Raw genomic sequence first — 21,523 nt, forward strand, 5'->3', positions numbered from 1 at the left:
AGGCTCGTGTCCCAGAGGAGAGTCCTGAGTCCAAAAGGACGGGCGTCCTCCCCTTCAGGCTGCCCTCCGCGTCTGTGGGTTCGCTGGTCCCCAGTCGGCCCAGCACCCACGAGCGGGCGGCCCCTCTCCAGGCCCCCGAAGCCGGCAGCATAGGCACCCCAGCACCTCCAGCCTGATGAGGCCTCTGCCCAGGGCTGGTGCGCTCTGGACCACCCAGATGATCCAGTCTCCTCATTTCAAGGTCCACTGTGCCACGTAACAGAAGACAACCAAGGGGGTGAAACCTCGTCACGCTGACAGGTTCGGGGAGCAGACGGGACGTCGGGGGCCAGCAGGCAGGTCAGGAATTCTGCTCCCAGGGCGGTAAACACTTCCCACGCGCGGGCACTCTAGGTGGCCTTGCGTGTCATTAAGTTCCCAAATTGGCAGTTTCCTTTCCTGAGAACTTGGGATAATGACCCTTTTTCAGGACTCAGGACACCATGAGAATGACTGCAAATTCCAGGCAAACGTTTATTTGTGGCTATTTCATCGCTGCAGCAAACGTCCTCAGAGGTATAGCATACACACGAAGACGATGCTGTCGGTGCCGGCCCTTCCCCCGAGAGGGGCGACGTCCTGGACGCCCCTCCCGGGAGTGAGGGTGGCCTCTGCCCTCGCTCCCACTTGCTCCATCCGCCCCGAGTGTGCCCGTCGGGGCTCGGGGGTGACTAAAGAGAGCTCGGCGAAGGGAAACGAGAAGATGTGACCGGACACAGAAGAGCAGCAGGCCGTTTCCTCGGGCTCTGGAGACAAGCGGAGGGCGCAGCGACCGGGCTGCCGAGGCTTAGGGAGAGAAACACAGGCGCCTCCGGCCTCGCCTGGCAAGGAGGGAGCCGGGAACTCAGGCCCCGAGCTCTCCCGCCTCTGCTCTTCAACATCCTGCCGGCGCCTCCCATCGGCTGAAGGGAAGGAAGCCTGGTGGATGGCAGTCCGCAGAGATCACAGATCCGTTCCCAGAGCGCGCAGCACGCGGGAAAGTTGGAAATGCAGTGACTTGGATATTGAAGAAGAAGGATGTGTCATTCATAAAAAACAAATGTTCCTGCAGCAACAAACAGCCCCAAATCCCGGTGGCTTTCAGTCACGGCCACGTGTGCGTCCAGGGATGAACGGCTGCAGCCGTGCTCTGCAGCATCCTGCCCCGGATCTGAGGCCAGCGGAGCCCGCCATCCAAAGCGCGTCCAAAGAATAAGGGGGCCGATCCCAGGCCGGCTGCAAAAGCGTCTGTCTGGGGGCACTTCGGTCCTCACTCCACTGGCTAGAGCACATCACACGCCCACTCTTGATCTCACAAATGCAGTGACGTGTAACTTCCCGCCGGGAGAGGCTTGTAGGGAGGAAAACTAGCATATCTAACAGACAGGAATACAGTGTAACAGCCAGGGGATGAGTGGTACCCACACCCACCCCGTTCCAACACAGGGAATACCGCCGACCCTCCCCATGGGAGAGCGGCCCCGAGGACTCACCAGTCACCCCGTCAGCTTTCAGTCTAGCACCCCTGGGTGACATCCTTGCCATCGGGTCCAGGTGTGGCTTCTCAGGGCCCAGAGACCTATGAACGCATGACCTAAAAATCTATCTTCCCCCTTAACACGTGCAGCACGCCAAAATGAAATAAAACCTCACTCCCGCTGAGAAAGGGGGAGAACAGGAAACACACAGCCGCCTTGGAGCCACAGCAGTGATCAATCCTGCTATGCAGAATTTTGTGTATGTGTGTGCGTTTTTCTAGGAAGCAGCCCGTAGCTGATAAAACTCTCAAAGCAGCTCTGAATTTGAAAGCAGTTAGGAACCCCTCAAATGAAAAAAAATTATAGTATTGAGAACTCAAACTTTTCTGCCCTGGTAGAATTTTCTTAGAACAAAAGCACCATTGGAACGCACATTGCTAGGTTACAGAAGTTGACTAGGAAAGGGAGGTCAGCCCTAACCTCAGTCAAGCTCTGCCCCCAGTAGAGGAAACCAAGAGAGGTCACGCGGAGGTAACGCTTCCGTTTCCAGCACTTACCCTATTTTGTGTTTTCACACGAGCTTTGGGAGAGTGGGCAGAGCTTCTCAGGGCTGGACGTCTGAAGTGAAAAGCGATGTGAGCATCTCCATCAGATTCACCCCACGTAGCCTGCAGAGAGAAATTGAAAGAACAGTTCAAAATCTTCTCATAGTGAAAACACGAGACCTGTAAGTTTCTACCAGCAAGCTCTAGCAAACATTAAAGGGATAAAAAATTCAAAGGTTACACAAACTACTTCAGATAAAAGATAATATGGGTTTATAACTACAATGTAGGATTGATGTATTATTAGAAAATCAATTGATGTAATTTACCACATCAAACAGAATGGCATATGATCATCTCTACAAATGCTGGGGAAACTTTGGAAAAAACAATATCTATTCATGATTTTAAAACAAAATAAAATTCTTAACATGCTAGAAACTTCTTGATCCAATAAAGGGTCTCTTCAAAAAACCTACAGCATGCAAGATACATAATTGATACTTAATTGAAGATCAGAAATAAGATCTGCCCGCTCTACCACACCAAACTAGAAATCTTAGCACAGCACAGCTGGAAAAAGAGAAAGGTAAGAGAAGTAGAAAGGAAGGACAAAACAAAGATTATTCATATGTACAAATGATAAGAGTTGTCTACATAGAAACTTCCAAAGAATCTACAGGTAAATAATCATAATTAATGGTAGAGATTAGTAAGACTTTTGGGTACAAATTCAGTTTTTAAAAATCCTTTTCTAAGACTTCCTCTTTCAGAAGGATGGAGTATACATACTTTTTCCTATTCCTCCCATTAAGGAAAGCCCCAAATCTTGGGCGTTACCTGTAAAACAAACAAAAGACTCTGAAAGGTGTAGATGAGGAAGCAACCCCCTGGGACACCTGGACCCACACAACAGTGGTTCGGGTTCTTTCTTTGCCTCCTGCCCCAGGCTGGGTGCTGGGGAAGACGGTGGGCACAGAGCAGAAAGCACCCAGAAGGGCCTGCTGCCCCCGGTGAGAAGACCAGGAATGGGGCAGCACCCCGAGACAGAACACGCGGGGTGAGGACCACCCTCCTCCGGCCCCTCCGCCTCTGTGGGCAGCTGGCTGTGAGGCTCCATCTCCAGCCCCCGACGGCTCTTCGCCGGCTCGAGGGGCTGCGGCGGGGAAGAGGCCTACAGTTAGTTTAGGGCCCAGAAGTCTGCTTCTGGTCGCCACCCCCCCTGCCCCGCACCTCACTCTTCCCCGCCGGGCCTTTCCCAGCTGAGGGCGGGGGAATCCCCCGGGTCTTTGGGTCCTAAAGCCCTGCCCTGCTAACGGCCCTGCTGGGTCTCCAGCGGGAAAATTCCCCTCTTATCTCTGGGCCTCCCCGGGCCTCCCTGATCTGCTCTGCGTGGGCACAGGGGTCCAGGGTCTGTCAGGCGGCCTTTCTCGGCCATTTGCCCTCCGACCTCTAGTGAAAGTAGCTGCTGGCGCATCTCCCGTCCGGTGGGGACCACAGGCAGCACTTGAACGGACAGGCTGTGAATTCGCTGTGCGTCTGGTCCAGACACTCATAGCGCCTGGCGGCGGCCCTGAACAAAAAGAGCCCAGTACCTTCTCAGGACAGCAGGCCCGGGTCCTCGAGTCTTCCTCTCTCCTCTCCCACCTCTCTCTTAAGAACGGAGGATGGGACAGAGTAAATCCAGCCGGTACGAGTGCATCCGAGAGGTTCCAATTCTCTCCCAAGAAACAGTCGTCCATAAATATGTGAAAGAGCGTCTGTAACAGTTGTTTCTATTCTGCCTCGGTGGCCTCCAAGCTGACCAAACAGGAAACCAAGGGAGCTTCTGAAACTTGAAACTCAGTGTCCAAATAGTCACCAGATTTGTTGAGCCACCTTTTTTTTTCATTGCTTAGAAGGACAATAAGGTCAAGTTACCAGAAGAAAGCAAGACGGAGTGTCCAAAGCTGGGAGGGACTGAGGTCTGTGTGTCCAACACTCTGGCCGGAGTAACTTAAGTGGTATCACTGTCTTTAAACAGTTCCAAACGAGACTAGAAACGTGAGGCATTTGGGGGAAATACATCAGCTAAGAGGAGCACTTCTACAAGACAGCAAATTTTGGTAACTGGAAACACAAAAGGATCCTTCCAAGAAGGACCAATGAAGTAGAGAGATTGAGGTAGATGTGGATTAAACAGCAAGGAAAGAGGACGCCCCAAGCAAGTGGAGAAGGGCTTGTCCTGCACTGGGCGAGCCACCCGGCAAAACCTGCAGTTCCCTCCTTCAAGGGACTCGCTTGCAAACTGCAGTTCTGATGCCCCCAAAGGACTGGAAACGGGCAGACATTCCTGGGCACACGTGTTCACAGCGGCACTCTCAATAATCAAAAGATGGAAGCAGCCCAAATGCCCCTCGATGGACGGATGGATAACAAACGTGGTCCGTCCCTACGGCGGACTATTACTCAGCCATAAAGGGAATAACGTGCTGACACAGCACAGCGCGGATGAGCCCTGAACATGACGCCAAGGGGAGGAAGTCAGACACAGAAGGCCTCACACAGCATGACCCCAGTTATACGAAATGTCCAGAGCAGGTGAAGGAACGCACAGGGGCAGAAAGTGCTCGGGTGGTTGCCAGGGCAACGGAGAGTGCCTGCCGATGGGCCGGGTTTTCTCTGGGGTGATTAAAATATTTGGGGACTGATTAGAGGTGATGGCTGCACAACGCTGTGAATGTACTAAATGCCACTGAATGTCCACTTTTAAATGGTTAATCTTATGTTACATAACTTCACCTCCATTTTTTAAAAAAGCATTTTAATTGCATGTTGATACAATGTCAGAAATCACTGAGTAACTTTCCTTCCTCCAGTGAAACATCTTGGATGCTCAAGTGTGAAGAGGCAAACGCGGGATTTCTCTGGGCCCTGGGCGCTCAACCCTGCTCCCCACAGCCCTTCCAGGGAGGTACTGAACCCCTGGGCCCGGAGAAGATTTGAAGCCCATCTCCTCATTTTGCACATAAAAGCACGGAGGCCCAAAGTGTGTGTCAGTTGCTTAAGAAGCTCGGGCATTTTTGAAAGATCGGAGACAAATTCGTTATTTTTTCCATGTGAAAAGATACCAACGAAAACCTCGCTCCATGCTCGGCAGGCAGTGTGGACGACACGCATAGGTGTGCGGACAGCTGTGGGGGGAGCCCGGGAGCCTAGGGCCGTGTCACCTGGGCGGGGCCACGCCCTGACTGTCACGTCTGGGAACTGAAGTAACACAGGGGAGCACGTGCAGGAGACGGAGGGAACTAGTCGGGTTTATAAAATGGTGTGAGAGCCTCGGGCACACTGGGCTTCAGATAAAGAGACATAAATGTCCTCTCAGGGAAAAAACAGATACGTCCGTGTACATGTGGGTGAGTGATGATGTCACATGACTGGCTGACTCTTGGCCTCGCGGCGTGTCCGTCACGCGGGAAACCAGGCCTGTCCCCGTGGGCGGCGCTCAGCCCAGCTCAGGCGCTGGGACGCAGCAGGCAGGGCGGCTCCCAGACCCCGGAGCCACTCCCGACGGGGAACTCGGCGCAGCCGGGCTGGCACCCGAAGGGCTCCTGCAAGGCCCACCCGAGCGCTGGCCGCTCAGACCCGCGGGCCGGGCCCCTGCAGCGCGGCTAACGGGGCAGGAAGGAAGTGTCCCCGGTTTCCACGCTGACGACAGCTCAGCTGCAGAGCTGAGATGCCCCGCGGGTCAGGGACCCTCCCCTCCCCCAGCTCCGGCATCTTTCACACGTGGAAGGAAGAGAGCCGAGAGCCAGGTGAGGAGCATCACTGGCACAGAGGCGAGGGTGAAGGCCGACGGGTCAGGGCCCCCGAGCGCCCCTCAAAGCCTGGGCTGTCCTGTCCCCCCCCAGCCACCGGGACCAGCGTCCGGACAGGAGGGCACGCGTCGTCCTAAGCGTGGAGAAGGCAGAGCGACCGGCACGGCGCCGGCTTAGTCCCCATGCGGCTGGTGTCCCCCCATCACCCCATCCGATCCCACTCCGACCTCAGAGCCTGGCCACCGGCAGGCTGGGCGGGCGGCAAGCAGTCGGGTGGCCCCCAGGTCTCTACTTGTCCGAGCCGCCCTGTAGAGAGAGTAAGAGTTTTCACTTACCAGGAACCTGCCTGCTTCACCGCAGGACCGCCTTCAGACACACTGATGTGATCCCTCTGCGCTCCATTCATGCTTCTATTTAGAGACACAGCGGCGTCCCTCCAGAGCTGTGGACGGGGTTAGCGAGGAGAGGCCCACGTCCGCAGGTTCGCATAGTGAGTGCAACCGCAGGGTATTTTTTGAGCAGGTGAGGCCAGCAACACCCCAGCTCCATCTGGATGCATCTGTGTCCACGTGGAACGGGCGGCCTTTCCTGCAGAACTGGGTCCTTCGTGCTTTACGAGGGTAGGTACTGCCCTCTGCTGATGACTCAAAGCCGGGGCAGGACAGCGGCCTGGTGCAGGCAGCGCAGACGTCTCCCCCCACCGTGCTCCACCCACAAGGTGGAGACCAGCCTGCAGCACCCGTGACAGACCAGACCTTGGTCCCTGCAAAGTTTAGGGTCACGAGGGAGACACCTGAGCACAGATGCGTCGGGGACCCAAGTCCTCAAAGGGAACGGGGAGTCCAGGGGCGAACCACCCCCTCAAAGTCACGGCCACGCACACGGTCCCCCTGCAAGCACTGCTGGCACCGGAGACGAGCCCATCCCACACGGGGGAAAAGCCCGTCACCCGACTCCTCTAACCAGGAGCGACAGCCCTCTCCACGGCCCGAGGAGGGACAGGGCCACCAGCTCCGAGCCCCCCCAGCCCCCAACGTGGCCGTGTGCCGAGGGACTCCCAGCCAAGAGCTACGCCAACAGGACTGGAGCGTAAACCGAACAGCTATTCCTGGGCAGAAACAGCTCAATAAACTCTACAGGGTGACTTCTGTAAAAAGATGACAAAGCAGAGAAAAGGTCCCTGATTTCACTGTGGTGACAGCATTCGCTGAAATCTCCCTTTGAATCAAGTAACCATCTTGAGGCTTTTTCTAAAAACACAACCGAAAATGTGTGACTCTAAACACTGAAATCAGCCAGCCGCGTGAACAAACACAGAACTCAACCCCCTTCAGACGCCTGGTTCTGCTTCCACCAGGTCCTGTGGGCTGACAGCCCCACCCAGGACAGGGTGGCGGTCCTCCAGGAGCACAGACTCCACAGCAGAACAGAAAACGACAAACACACACTTTCCGGGAACCACCCACGGGCCGCCCATGTGTTCACACGATGCGAACACGCTCGGTCAGCGTCCCTGCGCGGGAAAGCGGTCCATCCCAGAGTCCGTGCATCACTGCCCGGGAAACGCTCCTGGGAGCAGAAGTGCCGAGGCTCGTTAGTCTGGAGGCGCTGTCCCCCGGGGGCCTCAGAGCCCTCCGCAGACACCGTGTGTGCCACGCTGCTTCCACAGGGTGGGCCTGAGGGTGTCGACCGGGGCTACTGCTCTCAGACCGGACTGCCAATGGTAAATGACCACCCAGCCCCTCAGGCCAACGGGCGTCCGGGGGCGGCAGCGGCCCGGGCCTCCACGCGGTGGCCTGACCCCCACTGGCCCTGCCTGGGGGTCACTGCCCGTGGGCCCACCCCGGGGCTGGGGGGCTGCACAGCCCAGGGCCCCTCCGCCCCAAGCTGCCAGCAGAAGCCCTGGAGCCCAGGCTGTGCTGGGAAGCAGTGACCACGACGGTAGTGTGTCTGATACAGTGAGTATCTCGGAGGAATGCCCACTCCAGCAACAACAAAATACGTCAGGGCTGAGGCAAACACCCAAGGCATCTTCCCGAACCCTCTGGTCTTGGGCAAGTTTGGGCCCAGGTCCTAAGAATGCTTCCTGGGGACTGAACGTTGGGACTTAGAGAAGAATCAAAAGTTCTCTAACGTGCCTCTGGACTCTTTCCCAGTCTCAATCCAGGGCACAGAATTGGGCCTAAGAGGGGCCCCTGGGGGTCGTGGGCACTTCCCAGCAGTGCCTGCAGCCTTGGGGACCAAGCCCACAGACCAGAACTGCTCACAGGACCCTTGGTGTCCAGAGGACGCTCGCTCTGTGAGAATTCGACTGTCAACACCCTGCTGTTCTAGAAAAGCCGTCTCCCTAGACGGAGGGTCGGAATCCGGACGCGGAGGCCTTAGCAAGGAGAGGAGCCGGACAGGGAGGCCTGTTCCTTGAGGCCAGGGGGCGGGGAGGGCGGGGTGTCGGCAGAGGGGCCCATGGCCTTGTTTAAGGGCAAAGGGCTCCAGCCACCCGACATTTCCCTAAAAGGGAATAATTCGTTTCAAACACTGTATCTGCGAAACGCAGGACTGTCCTTCCTCATCCGAGAAACGAGAGTGCTGTTCGCGACGTCTAAGCTGCTCCCCCTTCACGTGGCCCCGTGAAGGACGAACAGGATCCCGACTCCTGCGCTGTCGCTGCTGCTGCCGCTGACGTGTAGACACGCTTTCCTGTCGGACAGTCTCCACCATTTGTACCCAGGAATTTAACACTCAACCTCAGCATCTTCTGACAGACAAAGACTAGCTTCTATTCCACTTACATCGAGGCCATAGGGGAGCCTCCTTCAGCCAAGGGCACTGGCGGGCGGAAAGGGCTGCAGACTCTGAGGGTCCACATCGCCCCCGCTGCCCAGCGGTGCTCTGCGTGTCCCCGCTTTCTTTCCTGGTCCAGTGGACACAGGACAGAGCTGGACGTGCGTCCGGGCACAGGGTTCTATCCTGCGCCGACACCAGACAGCCCTGTGGAGGGTCTAGGTATCACAGAGAAAAGCCTCACGTTCAGGAATAAAACACTGAAGAAAATCATTCCTCGACATAAAATGTTCTCTGCTCGTCCCCTCCCACGTATTCGCATGCTGGGAGTGGGAACACTCTGGTAAAACCCTTTGGGGAAATTGGGTGTTTGCAGAGGATGGGTAACTTCACAATGTATGAGTTTGTCAAATACAGTAAAATATTTCAAAGAAACGTCCATGTCAACAAAACGCAAATACCTCTCCTCCAACTCAAAAAAAGTCCCTGAAATCCAAGCATTGACTGAGTCCGGATCACAAAGTGTTCTTTCCTGTGGTAATCTGGAAAATAATGAGTTCGATTTTTAAAATCATATATAAAGTATTTTAAAAGCACATCAATATTGTCACTTTTCTGATACAAAAATGAATCTGTCAGTTAACACAATGTCATACAAGCCTTAAGAAAAGGGTTAAATTATTGCTGAAAATCCTACCCCCTCTATGGAATACATTCCACTACAGCACAACTTCATATTAAGAGACAAACAGAACTTAACAAACATTAATACCAAATGTAACCTAATAGAAAAAGTCTCAAGGTACTTGTTATGTGATGAAAAGTGACATTTTTCTATTTAGATATATTTTGTTAAGTATTAAATAAAAATGTTACAGATGATGTGGAGAATGGGGGTTAGGGAGACTATGGGGGATGATTTACATTCCCACCTGATACAGCCAAGACAAAGCACTTGACTTTAAAACTGAAGAAAAATGAAATTTCTCAAGCCGTCAGTCTTGTTAGTCCTGCCCTAATAAAACCAACATGAATGAAAGTAACTTTCACCTCACTCACCATCCCACCACCCCAGCAAATCACCTTTATCCTCATTCTCGAAGTAGCTTATCCTAAGAGCCCCCTAACACACAGAAGAAATCCGCTTCCAGATGTGATGAAACTGTTTGAAAAAACAGTTCCCTCAAGTATTTACAATGACAAGAACTAAGAAAGTTGTTAAAACAAGGCATGTTTCATTCACACCATACTCTGAAGACTTCCTGTTTCTGTCGACTCCACACCAGCCTGAGAGTAAACGCAGAAACAGTCTGGACGGGGGAACAGGGGCCCTGAGAGCTTCGGAAACCCTCGCCCCCACTTCAGCTGATTCCTAGTCACCGCCCTCCCCGCGGGGCCGTCCTCGCGACCTCGGCTCGGCCTTCCGCCCAGGGACCGGCCTCCAGGACGGGACACCTGGGGCCGAGAACCCGCCCGCTCGGTCCGACTCCTGAGCCCAGGGGCGGTGATGGCAGCGTGACCTTGCCGTGTCCTTGCTCCTCCCGGGGATGCCGGGCGGTGGGTCAGGCTCTCCAAGTCACAGCACGAAACGGGGCCCCCCTGCCCGAGAGCTGTCACCCCCCGGGCCCAGGTGCCAGGTGCGTGGGCGGAAAGGCCCCTCCCGGTCCCCAGGGCCCGGCGTCCACAGGTGCCGGGACCCCCGCGCCAGGCCTCACCCTGCGGCGCTCCCAGCTTTAGGACATATTTCTTGTAACCCCCATTAAAAAGCAAAAAGAGACCGAAATGGTGTTTATGAATTCTAAAAAGGGCATTTTCCTCAGAAGGTATAGCGTGGGGCGGGGGGTCTCGGGGCTCAGGGGGCGGCATCACCGGTGCCCCAGGCGCCCAGCGGGCGGGGACAGGTGTCCGCGGAGAGGACGGCGTGCGGGTTAATCCTGAACTCAGAGGCCGCGTGGAGAGGGAGGAAGGGCTGCGGGTGAGTCTGTGGACCCGCCCTCGACGGCCCGAGTCCTGCTCTGCTTCCAGGCCCAGGGATCCTGGTTCTCAAGGAGATGAAACCCGAACCTGGGCAGAGTTCAGGGGTTGGGGGTCCTCCTGGAAGGGGCCCCCGCGGAGAGCGAAGACAACACGCATCGCCTGACCCATCTTCCCCGGCTCGTGGAGCCTGAGACACGTCAGACACAGGCCTCCCACGAAGGAGTCCGCATTCAAGTCAAAGCAGGATTTATTCCTCATCCATTTAGCCACAATGTGACAAAACTAACAGTGTGACAACAGAGCTCCTTGGCTGGAAGGACCAGCCCTGGGAAGTGGGAACCGGAGAGCCACCACCCGCTCCATCCTCCGTGTGAGGGGTAACCCGGGCGACAGTGGGGACCAGGAGGTCGGAGAGGAAGAGAAATGCTGGGCTGGACAGACAGCTAAGGTCTGGTGGACTACCAGACGCCAGCAGAGGGCGGGCCGTCAAACCAGCGGATTAGCAGCCAGAAGTTTACAAACGGTTCCCACAAATCACTATGAAAAAAAGACACACACACACACACCCCCAAGCAAAGGATTAAAAAAAAACCAGGGAAATACCCAGAAGAAACTCCCAGGGTGACGGCCATGAAGAGGAGCCTGAAGACCCCACTCACGAGGGACTCAGGTCCATCCTGCTGAGACGTGAACTTCCACGGGAGCCCCTTCCACAGCCACACGCGCGCGTGAAGGTACCTGCACGGATTTCCTCTCTGCAGCTTCGCCAGCAATGGAGAGGATGAAAACTCGACCTGAATGTGTGTTGAGAGCATCGAGCCCCTTACAGAACAGGCTGCACCAGTACGGTCTGACATGGAAAAGCAAGTAACGCACGATAGTAGGTTTTTAAATACGCTTACGTGGCTTTAACAGTATGTAAACACAACAAGAAAGGATCTTCTCTGCGTCTCTAAGGAGCCCGTGTTTTGTTTTTATTTTCTAAGTATAGAATGATGTTTAGAAACCACGTACTAATATGTAATAAATGGATTTGTTAAAATGAGTCTGATGTCTGATGAGTGGGTTCAAATTAACATTTCAGAACATGATTAAATTACTACAAATTCTTTCCTTGGAAGAACAGTACTAAAAAACCCTTTTATTTCTTGAGATCCCCTTAAGCCGTGGCAATTAATACACGTAGCGATCCCTGTTTTGCATTTAATTATGTGTCCTCCTTACCCCCATACCCAAAAGCACCGACTTCACTTTGTGTCTGTCCCTATTTGGAAGAAATAAAACTTGTCGGCAGGCCACCTGACTGCAAAGCATCTGCGGACGCAGCTCAAGGCCTTCAGGTCGCACAAGCCTGGAGAACATCCGGCAGCGCCGGCTCTCAGGCAGCAGGACGCTTCCTCTGGGCCCTGGTCTAAGCCTCGGGGAGTCACCCTGATCAGCGTCCCCTCAGCCAAACTTCAGGTCCCGGGCCCCGGAGCAGCCGGCCCCCACCTCCTGGCCGTTCTTCTGGAGCAGCGGCTGGGCCTGGACCCGACGTGGGCCTCCCCTCCCAGCCTGGGCCGTGCTGAGGCACAACGGCCGACCGGGCCGGGGACACGGGCAGGAAATGCCCAAGACCCTCTGCCGCGCCCGCCGCCCCTCACTCGGCGCCATGGCACCATCTGTATCCGCAGCCTCTCGTGAACGCCTGCTGAATACACGCAGGCGGCAGTGAGGGCTCGGCCTCGCACCTGCACCCCCTCGAGCTCCCAGTGACGACTCCTGCTCAGCCTCCGTGGCCTCCTGGGGAAAACCGTCCCGTGACAGTGACCGCACACCATCCCTCGCCCACCAGGACAGGCACGTTTGCCGTCATAGACGCAGCGCTCAACTACGGACGGCTACGCGTTTCCACCTGTGTGGAATTAAGTAAATTCTTAGTTGAGTAAAACCCTTTGGAGGCTTTTTCAAAAAGCCTTTTCTATTGTGAAACATCAAACACATAGAAAGTACACAAAACAAACATTACAGCTCAGTGAATTATCACTTCTCCGTTCACAGTGACCGTCTCTTGACCTACATGACAACCAGATTCATGCTTTTCTTTAGAGTTTTACCACATAATCACGAGTCAAACAATACAGGTCAGTTTTGCTGGGGTTTTTTTTGAACAACATAAACAGAATCACACAGTACGTGAACTCCTGGCCTGCTTCTCTCATTCGACACGTTTGTATCCTCATCCACGCTCTTGTGTGTGCCGAGCACAGTTTGGAGGAAAGTAGCACAGGGTGTTTTCTGCCCAGGGCTCAGCCGCCATGCACACCTCCCCCCTCCCCCCCTTCCTGTTCCCTGGCTGTTGGGTTTATATTTAAGATGAGTGACTGGGACTTGGGGTAGGTGTAGCCTTGACTTGAGTAGATGATGCCAAGCAGTTTCCAGCGGGACTGTTCACGCTTCCGCCCTCAGCGGGTTTCCGCCCTCAGCGGGTAAGAGTTCTGGGAGCTTGGCAACCTCACCCTTTTTAATTTTGACCACTCTGGAAGTATCAGCGATAACTCATTGAGCACCTTTTCATAACTTTCTTGGCCATTTGCATGTCCTCTTTTGAGACTTGTTGATTAATACCCATTTTTCTATTGGGTTGTCTTCTTCTTACTGATTGATAGGATTTTTACTTATAGATTTGAGTTCTTTTTCTAATTATTTGCAATGCAAGTATCTACTCAGTTTGCCTTTTTTTTTTTTTTTAAATTGAAGTACAGTTCATTTACAATATTGTGTTAGTTTCAGGTGTACAACATAGTGACTCGGTTATATATATATTTTTTGATTCTTTTCCATTACAGGTTATTAAGATACTGAATATAGTTCCATGCTACACAGTAAATCCTTTTTATCTGTTTTATATACTAGTGTGTATCTGTTGATCCCAAACTCCTAATTTATCCCTCCCCTGCCCTTCTCCTTTGGTAACCATAAATTTGTTTTTTATGTCTGTTTCTGGTTTGTAAATAAATTCATTTGTATTATTTTTTAGATTCCACATATAAGTGATATCATAATATTTGTCTTTCTCTGACTTCACTTGGTATGATCATCTCTAGGTCCATCCATGTTGCTGCAAATGGCAATAATTCATTCTTTTTTATGGCAGAGTTATATTCTATTTATTTAGCCACATCTTCTTTGTCCATTCATCTGTCAGACACTTGGGTTGCTTCAATGTCTTGGCTATTTATTTAGTGCTACTATGAACATTGGGGTGCCTGTATCTTTTCAAATTAGCGTTTTCGTCTTTTCTAGATATATGCCCAGGAGCAGGGATTGCTGGATCATATGGTAACTCTATTTTTAGTTTTTTAAGGAACCTCCATACTGTTTTCCATAGTGGCATTTACATTCCCACCAACACTGTAGGAGGGTTCCCTTTTCTCCACACCCCCTCCAGCATTTATTATTTGTGGACTTTTTGATGATGGCCAGCCTTTTCATTTTCTTAATGGTATCTTTTAATAAACCAGAATCCTGATAAAATTTATCAATCTCTTACCTTAAGGATAGTGGTTTTTTGTGTAATGTTTAAGAAATCATTTCCTATCCCAAGATTTGTGTGGCTTTCATATTTAAATCTACAATCTATTCGAACTGATTTCTGTAGATGTGAGGTAGATATCAAGGCTTTTTTAAAGAAATTTGTTTTTATCTGTTTTCGAATTTCTTGGCATAAATTTGTTCGTAAATCCCTCATCATCTTATCTTTATCCACATGATCTCTAGTGATTTCTTCTTTTTGATTTCTAATATTATTTGTGCCTTCCCTTTTATGTCTTGATGAGGACTTGCCAATTTTAGACATCTTAACAATGAACCAAACTTAGATTTGTTGGTTCTATTTTCTCATTTATTGACTTTTATTTTTATCTTTATTTCCTCCCTTCTGCTTTCCTTGCGTTTAATTTTGCTTTCTATGACTTCTTGAGATGAATGTTGAGATGATCAACTTTCACCCGTTCATAATTTAAATGTTTTAAATCTATACATTTTCTTCTTAGCAATATTTTTGCTTCATCCCCCAGATTTTAACTTGTAGTATTTTAGTCATCATTCAATTCAAAATATTTCCAATTTCCATTGTGATATTTCCATTCACCCATCTGTTATTTACACAAGTATTACCTAGTGTCTAATCTCATCATTTTCTGGCTATCATTTTGTTACGATTTCCACAGTGCTCAAAGAGCACACTCAGTGGCAAAGAGGTGCTTCCAAGGAGTGTTTATTCTGCAGTTGGTGGGTGCACTTTTCTACACTTGCCCTTTAGGTCATTTGCTAGTCATGTTCAAATCTTCCATAAACGTAATGGCTTGTGCTATCAGTTGCAGGGAGAGAGATATGTTAGTGTGAAGGTCTTTGTTTTTTTTGTAGAGAGCTATAATTTTCTGTAATTTTTTTCTGTGCCTATTTCAAAGCTACGTTTAACTGGGTATAAATGTAGGATGCTGATGTTTCCTAGTGATCAGGCTGCTGTATCTTCAGGAAGTTGTCTTCGTATACTGTTCGCATTATCTTCCTCCAACCTTTTATTTTCAACCTTTCTGCATCCTTTTTTTCACAGCTTTATTGAGGATAAAATTAAACAGCACACATTTAATTTGTTCGAGTTGGTAAACCTCACATGTATGTACATGAAACAACCCCACAATCAAGACAATATGTCTATTATCCCCAAGTTCCTTCATGCTCCCGTCACGAGGCAACCGTCGGTCTGCAGTCAAGATAGATTAGTGCATTTTCTAGAACCTCATATAATAAAATCATATGATATGTACTCTTTGTCTTCTTTCACTCAGCGTAATTATTTTGAAATTCCTTTTTATTGCTGAATAGCATTCCACCGTATGGGTGTATCACACAGTTTGTTCACCCATTCACTTGATGATACACATTTGGGTGTTTCCAGCTTTTGACTCTTACAAATATTCTATGAGTATTCATGTCTTTGTATGGATATATGCTTTTCATTGTCTTGAGCACATACCTAGGGATGGAAATGTTAGGTCAGATAGTAGATGTGTGTTTAACTTTTTAAGAAACTGCCAAGCTATTTTCAGTAGTAGATGCACCATTTTACAGACCCAACAGCAACATATGAGAACTCCAGTTCACCGACATCTGCCCCAAAACCTGGGGCATCTTAATTCAGATGTTCATAGGTGTACAGTGGTATCTCAATTTGGTTTTTATTTGCATTTCCCTAATGATTAATGATGTTGACCATCTTATCATGTGCTCATTTGCCATCTGTTATTTGTTACTGAAGTGTCTGTTCAGTTTTTGCCTATTTTTTTAATTGGGTTGTTTTCTTATTGGCAAGTTTTGAGTTCTATACATTTTCTGGACTATCGTCTTATATCAGTGTATTAGTTCCCAATTATTGTCAAAACCACCACAAACTTAGGGGCTTAAAACAACACAAATTTATTATCTTACAGTTCTGTAGGTTAGAAGCCTGAAATGTCTGTTTGGCTAAAATTAAGGTTTGGAGAGGGCTTAATTAAGGTTTCCTGCAGGCTCTAAGGGAGCCATCTTCTTATTTTTTCCAGCTTCTAGAGGCTGCTCACTCTCCTTAGCTTTGGTCCCCTTCTCCATCCTCAAAGCCAGCTTCTCCTGTCACAGGGACCGTGTGGCCTCCCTCAACCACGTTTAAGTATGCTTGTGGTCACACTGGGCCCACCTGGATAACTTCATCTCACAGTCAACTGATGAGCAACCTTAATCCCGTCTGCAACCTGACTCCCCTTTGCCTTTTAACATTACATCTTCACAAGTTTGGGGGATGAGGACATAGACATCTTTGGGGGACCACAATTAGATGTGTGACTTGCAAATATTTTCTTCCAGTCTATGGCTGGTCTTTTCATTCTCTAACAGGGTCTTCCAAAAAGCATAAGTTATTCATTTCAGTGAAGTTCAGTTCTTAACGTCTGTTCTATGGATCCTGCTTTTGGTTTGTTATCTAAGAAAACTTTGCCTAGTCCCCCCAAAAGTTAAAGACTTTCTCCTATTTTTTCTTCTGAAAGTTTGATAGGTTTTATGTTCTATGATACATTCTGAATTAACTTTCTTCTATGGTGTGAGATATGAGTTGAAGTTTTGCATAAGGATAACCAATCGTCCCAGAACTTCCTGTTGAAAAGATTATGGGAAGTGCCAAAGGGCCCCGCTGGCCAGTGAAGAGCCTGGCAGGAGCACAACGGGAGGTCACAGACAAGGGGTCAGAAGGAGAGGCGTGTGGATGGACCTCTGGGAGCGGGCACAAGGCGTGAAGATCACTGATCACAGGTTAATGCCCAGCAGAGAACATCGCCCGAACACCCAAGCAGACAGAACGGTCAGCTAGCCTGCCATCACCACCTCAGCGCAGACAGTGGGTGCGTGCAGACAGCATCCACTGTGGTGGGTGAGGGCTGTACGTGGGCCCAGCAACGTGGGCTTCTGCTCAGCAAGGCCAGTCTTCCAGCTGCAACACCACCCCTGACAAGGTCAACCAGACACTTTGGGGCACCCACTGGGCCCACTCCACTCTGGAGAAGGCTGGCTTCATCTTTCATATTCCCACCCCACTCCCCTGTTGACTCCACCTCGATCTTCTGCCAGCAAACTCAGAGCTAGGAAGGAAGTGAGCCGGGCTCCAGGTACCTAGGCTGGTACCCATGCTCCTCCAGAGTCAAAAAGGGAATGCCTCTAAATGCTCTGAGGATGTGAATTTGGCCTGTAATTAATATTTCAGGACACCTTGTTTCTCACACACACACTGGCTTTGCCCAGTCTGGACTCCCTTCCCTGATTTCTACTGCGCTACATGACGACAGACAATTGCAATAAAACACGTCTGCACATTTTTACAACTATAAAGTATCTGATACGAAACAACTTTGCTATTTGCAAATTGTCAGCTTTTATTTAGCTAAACTAACAGTAAAACAAATAAACAAATGTCGTATTTCTCTTAGAAAACTGCCTACTAGCAAAACTCCTCTGGTCTAGTGTACGAATTTTTGCTCCCAGAGGGCCAAGATAGCACATGTGCCTGTAAACAGCAGAGCAACTTTTCTGGAGAGTAACACATGAAGATGGGTTATGCCAAGATGATTTCTCTCTGGGAGCCTTGCGTCAGCCTTATTCTCAAGTCAGTATGGTCACTGTCAGCTGTTACAATCTCCACCAGGACAGAGAAAACAGGTTTTCTGTAAGTGGCCCTTCACCCTGAGCACTGCCAATTCACTCCCCACTCCCCACTAAGGTCAACAGTGCCCAGGCTATGAACCACGACAAGCAGTATAGCGCGCTATCTGCCTCTATATTCTTACTGTCTCTGCCACTTCCCGATTCCAGAACCCAGTCAGCTCTGGCTTCAGCAGTAACCTCACGCCTTCATCTGCAGCCTGCCACCCAAGGGGCAGGGTTCGTACAGGACTCCTGACCTGGGCTCTGGGGACACGCAGCTGGGGGTGTGCAGAGGACCCCACACCCCTGGCTGTGGCCTCAGACTGTGCGAGCCTGACTGGCTCCCTGCCAAGGAGCTGCCGTGGTGGCCAAGGGTGCTGATCTGCTGCACTCGGTGACTCAGAAAATCCACACCTTCACACACAAATTAAAACACACCCACAAAATACGTATGTCTCTACCACTGACTTCACCTGCGAAGTTCCCAGACATCAATCTCACGTATATTACAAGGATCTCAAAAAATTACTCTCTTAAAGTTTGGTTTTATTATTTATATCTTACTATAAAAAACACTTGATTTTTTTCCCTGCAATCTCTCTTCTCTAATTTTAGGACATTTTTATGTACAGACGATACCCGTGTGCTCCCTCTCCCCCTGCAGTTTCTCCTAGTACTAGCGTCTTGCCTTAGTTAGTGTGGCACATCTGCTACAACTGATGAACCACTCCTAATTATCACTAACTGAAGTCCATAGTTGACATGAGGGTTCACTCTGTGTGCTGCACACTCCGTGGGCTCTGACAAACACACAATGACGCGGCTCCACCATTACGGACAGAGTGACTGCCCTGAAAACCTCCTGTGCCCCACCTAGGCACCCCTCTACCTCCCCGCCACTCCCCAGTCCCCTGGCAACCACTCACCTTGTTACTGTTTGCCTTTACCAGAATGCCATACAGTTGGGATCATACAGTATGTAGCTTTTTCAGACTGACTGGACTCCTAGAAACAACTGGATCTCCACACTTTATTAGCTCCACCAAGTTCACGGGAAGTTAGTATGCACTGCTCAGAAGTATACTGAGGACTGAAGGAACAAAATCCCATGGACCAGTTCTGGATAACACAGCATTTCAAGAATATTCTCCCTTGGATTAGTTAAAACATAAATACAAACTGGGTCTTTTATCCAATTCATAATGAATTGTTACTGCTAGAAATAATTGGTACAAAACCTGAAAATGGCTATAACTGCTCACAGTAAAATCTAGATCTCCAAAAAAAAATTTTTTTTAATAAGAAAAGGAAGAGAGACTTCCCTGGTGGTCCAGTGGTTCAGAATCCACCTTACAATGCAGGGGACATGGGTTCGATCCCTGGTCGGGGAACTAAGATCCCACATGCCGCAGGGCAACTAAGCCCAAGAGCCACAACTAGAGAGAAGCCCAAGCGCCTCAACAAAAGATCTCGCGTGCCACGACGAAGATCCCACGTGCCGCGACTAAGACCTGACGCAGCCAAATAAATAAAATGAAAAAAAAAAAAAAAAAAAAGGATGAAAATGGGAATGTAAGTTGATACAGCCACTATGGAGAACAGTATGGAGGTTCCTTAAAAAACTAAAAATAGAACTACCATACGACCCAGCAATCCCACTACTGGGCATATACCCAAAGAAAACCATAATTCAAAAAGACACATGCAACCCCAATGTTTACTGCAGCACTATTTACAATAGCCAGGACAGCAACCTAAATGTCCATCAACAGAGGAATGGAGAAAGATGTGGTACATAGATACAATGGAACATTAATCAGCCACAAAAAGAAATGAAATTGGGCCATTTGCAGAAACGTGGATGGACCTAGAGACTGTCATATAGAGTGAAGTAAGTCAGAAAGAGAAAAACAAGTATCATACCAACGCATATATGTGGAATCTAGAAAAATGGTATAGATGATCTTATTTGCAAAGCAGAAATAGAGACACAGCCATAGAGAACAAATGTATGGATAAAAAGGGGGAAGGCTGGGGGCGGGGGGGGGGTGGTGAACTGGGAGACTGGGATTGACACATATACACTATTGATACTAAGTATAAAATAGACAACTCATGGGAACATACATACTGTATTGCACAGGGAACTCTACTCACTGCTCTGTGCTGACCTAAATGGGAAGGAAATCCAAAAAGGAGGGGGATATGTGTATACATATAGCCAATTCACTTTGCTATACAGCAGAAACTAACACAACATTGTAAAGCAACGATACTCTAATAAAAATTAATTTAAAAAACAAAAGGAAGAAAAAATATCTAAGAAACTTGGACTAGAAATTATGACTGCAAAAGATAATGGAAGAGTAATTAGGCAAGAAATAGAAATCAAAGACATCCAGATTGGAAAATAAGGATGACAACCTCTTATTTGCAGATGACACAATTCTACATACAGAAAAAAACCCTTAAAATTTTACACCAAAAAAACTATCCTCACTAATAAATTTATCAAGATTGCAAATACAAGACTCTAAGCAAAGTGGGTACAGAGTGGATGTACCTCAACATATGGAACAGTAAAGGCCATAAAATGCAAGCCCACAGCTAACATCACACTCACAGTGAAAAGCTGAAGCTTTTCCTCTAAGATCAGAAACAAGACAAGGGTGTCTACTTTTACCAGTTTTATTCAACATAACACTGAAAGTTCCAGTCAGAGCAATTAGGCAAAAAAGAACTGGAAGGTATCCAAGTCAGAAAGAAAGAAGTACAACTGTACTCGCAGATGACATGATATTATGTATAGAAAACCTTAAAGATCCCACCAAAAAAACTGTTTGAACTAATCAACAAATTCAGTAAAACTGCAGGATACAAAATCAATATAGAAAAATCAGCTGTGTTTCTATACACTAATACTTAGCTATCAGAAAGAGAAATTAAGAAAATAATCTCACTTACAATTGCATCAAAAACTAAAATACCTAGGAATAAATTTAACCAACGAGGTGAAAGACTTGTACATTTGAAAATGGACAAGACCGAGAATAGCCAAAACAATCTTGAAAAAGAAGAACATACTTGGAGGACTCATACTTCTTGATTCCAAAACTAACTATAAAACTAGAGTAACCAAGTGTGGTACTGGCATTAAGGCGAGACACATAGATCAAGGGAACAGCATTGAGAGTCCAGAAATAAACCCATATATAAATATGGTCAATTGATTTTTCACAAGGGTACAAGACCATTCAACAAATGGCGCTAAGATGACTGGATATATACGTGCAAAAGAATGCATCTGGACTCGTCCCTCACACCACATACAAAAATTAACTCAAAACAGATCAAAGGCCTAAATGTAAAAGCTTAAAGTATAAATTCTTAGAAGAAAACACAGATGTAAATTTTTGTCACCATATCAGAATGAACCAACAGGAGATCATAGATAAATAATAGGTAGATAAAGAAAGAAAAAGACAGACACAGAGATAGATATTTATTTTAAGGAATTGGCTTAAGTAATTGTGGCGACAGGCTAGCAGGCGGGAAATTCAGGCAGGACTTGACACTACAGTCTTGAAGCAGAACTTAACTTTCCTCCAGGAAACCTCAGTTTTTGCTCTTGAGGCCTTCAATTGACTGGATGAGGTCTCGTCACACTATTGAGGGCAAGCTCCTCTACTTAACGTCAACGATTGTAGATGTTAATCAC

At 48.9% G+C, this 21,523-nt stretch overlaps 1 protein-coding gene across 5 annotated transcripts in view; it reads right to left on the minus strand.

Moving 5' to 3' along the window:
• Positions 1 to 493: 493 nt before the first annotated feature.
• Positions 494 to 21,523, minus strand: part of UBE2V2 (ubiquitin conjugating enzyme E2 V2) — a 60,911-nt gene continuing 39,881 nt past the window's right edge. The window contains exons 5-8 of one of the 5 annotated variants that reach the window (XR_014236352.1): positions 3,637 to 9,161; positions 2,054 to 2,164; positions 1,512 to 1,597; positions 494 to 1,394 (exon numbers count right to left, since the gene is read on the minus strand). The gene's annotated coding sequence lies outside the window, so the exon portion shown is untranslated. Of the gene's footprint in view, positions 2,165 to 3,636; positions 9,162 to 21,523 lie in introns of all 5 variants that reach the window. The other 4 variants (XR_014236351.1, XR_014236353.1, XR_014236354.1 and 1 more) reach the window with 4 other exon arrangements.

The sequence above is a fragment of the Balaenoptera borealis genome (genome assembly GCF_965194805.1).
Source record: "Balaenoptera borealis genome assembly, chromosome: 17".
In the NCBI taxonomy this organism is placed as follows: Eukaryota; Metazoa; Chordata; class Mammalia; order Artiodactyla; family Balaenopteridae; genus Balaenoptera; species Balaenoptera borealis.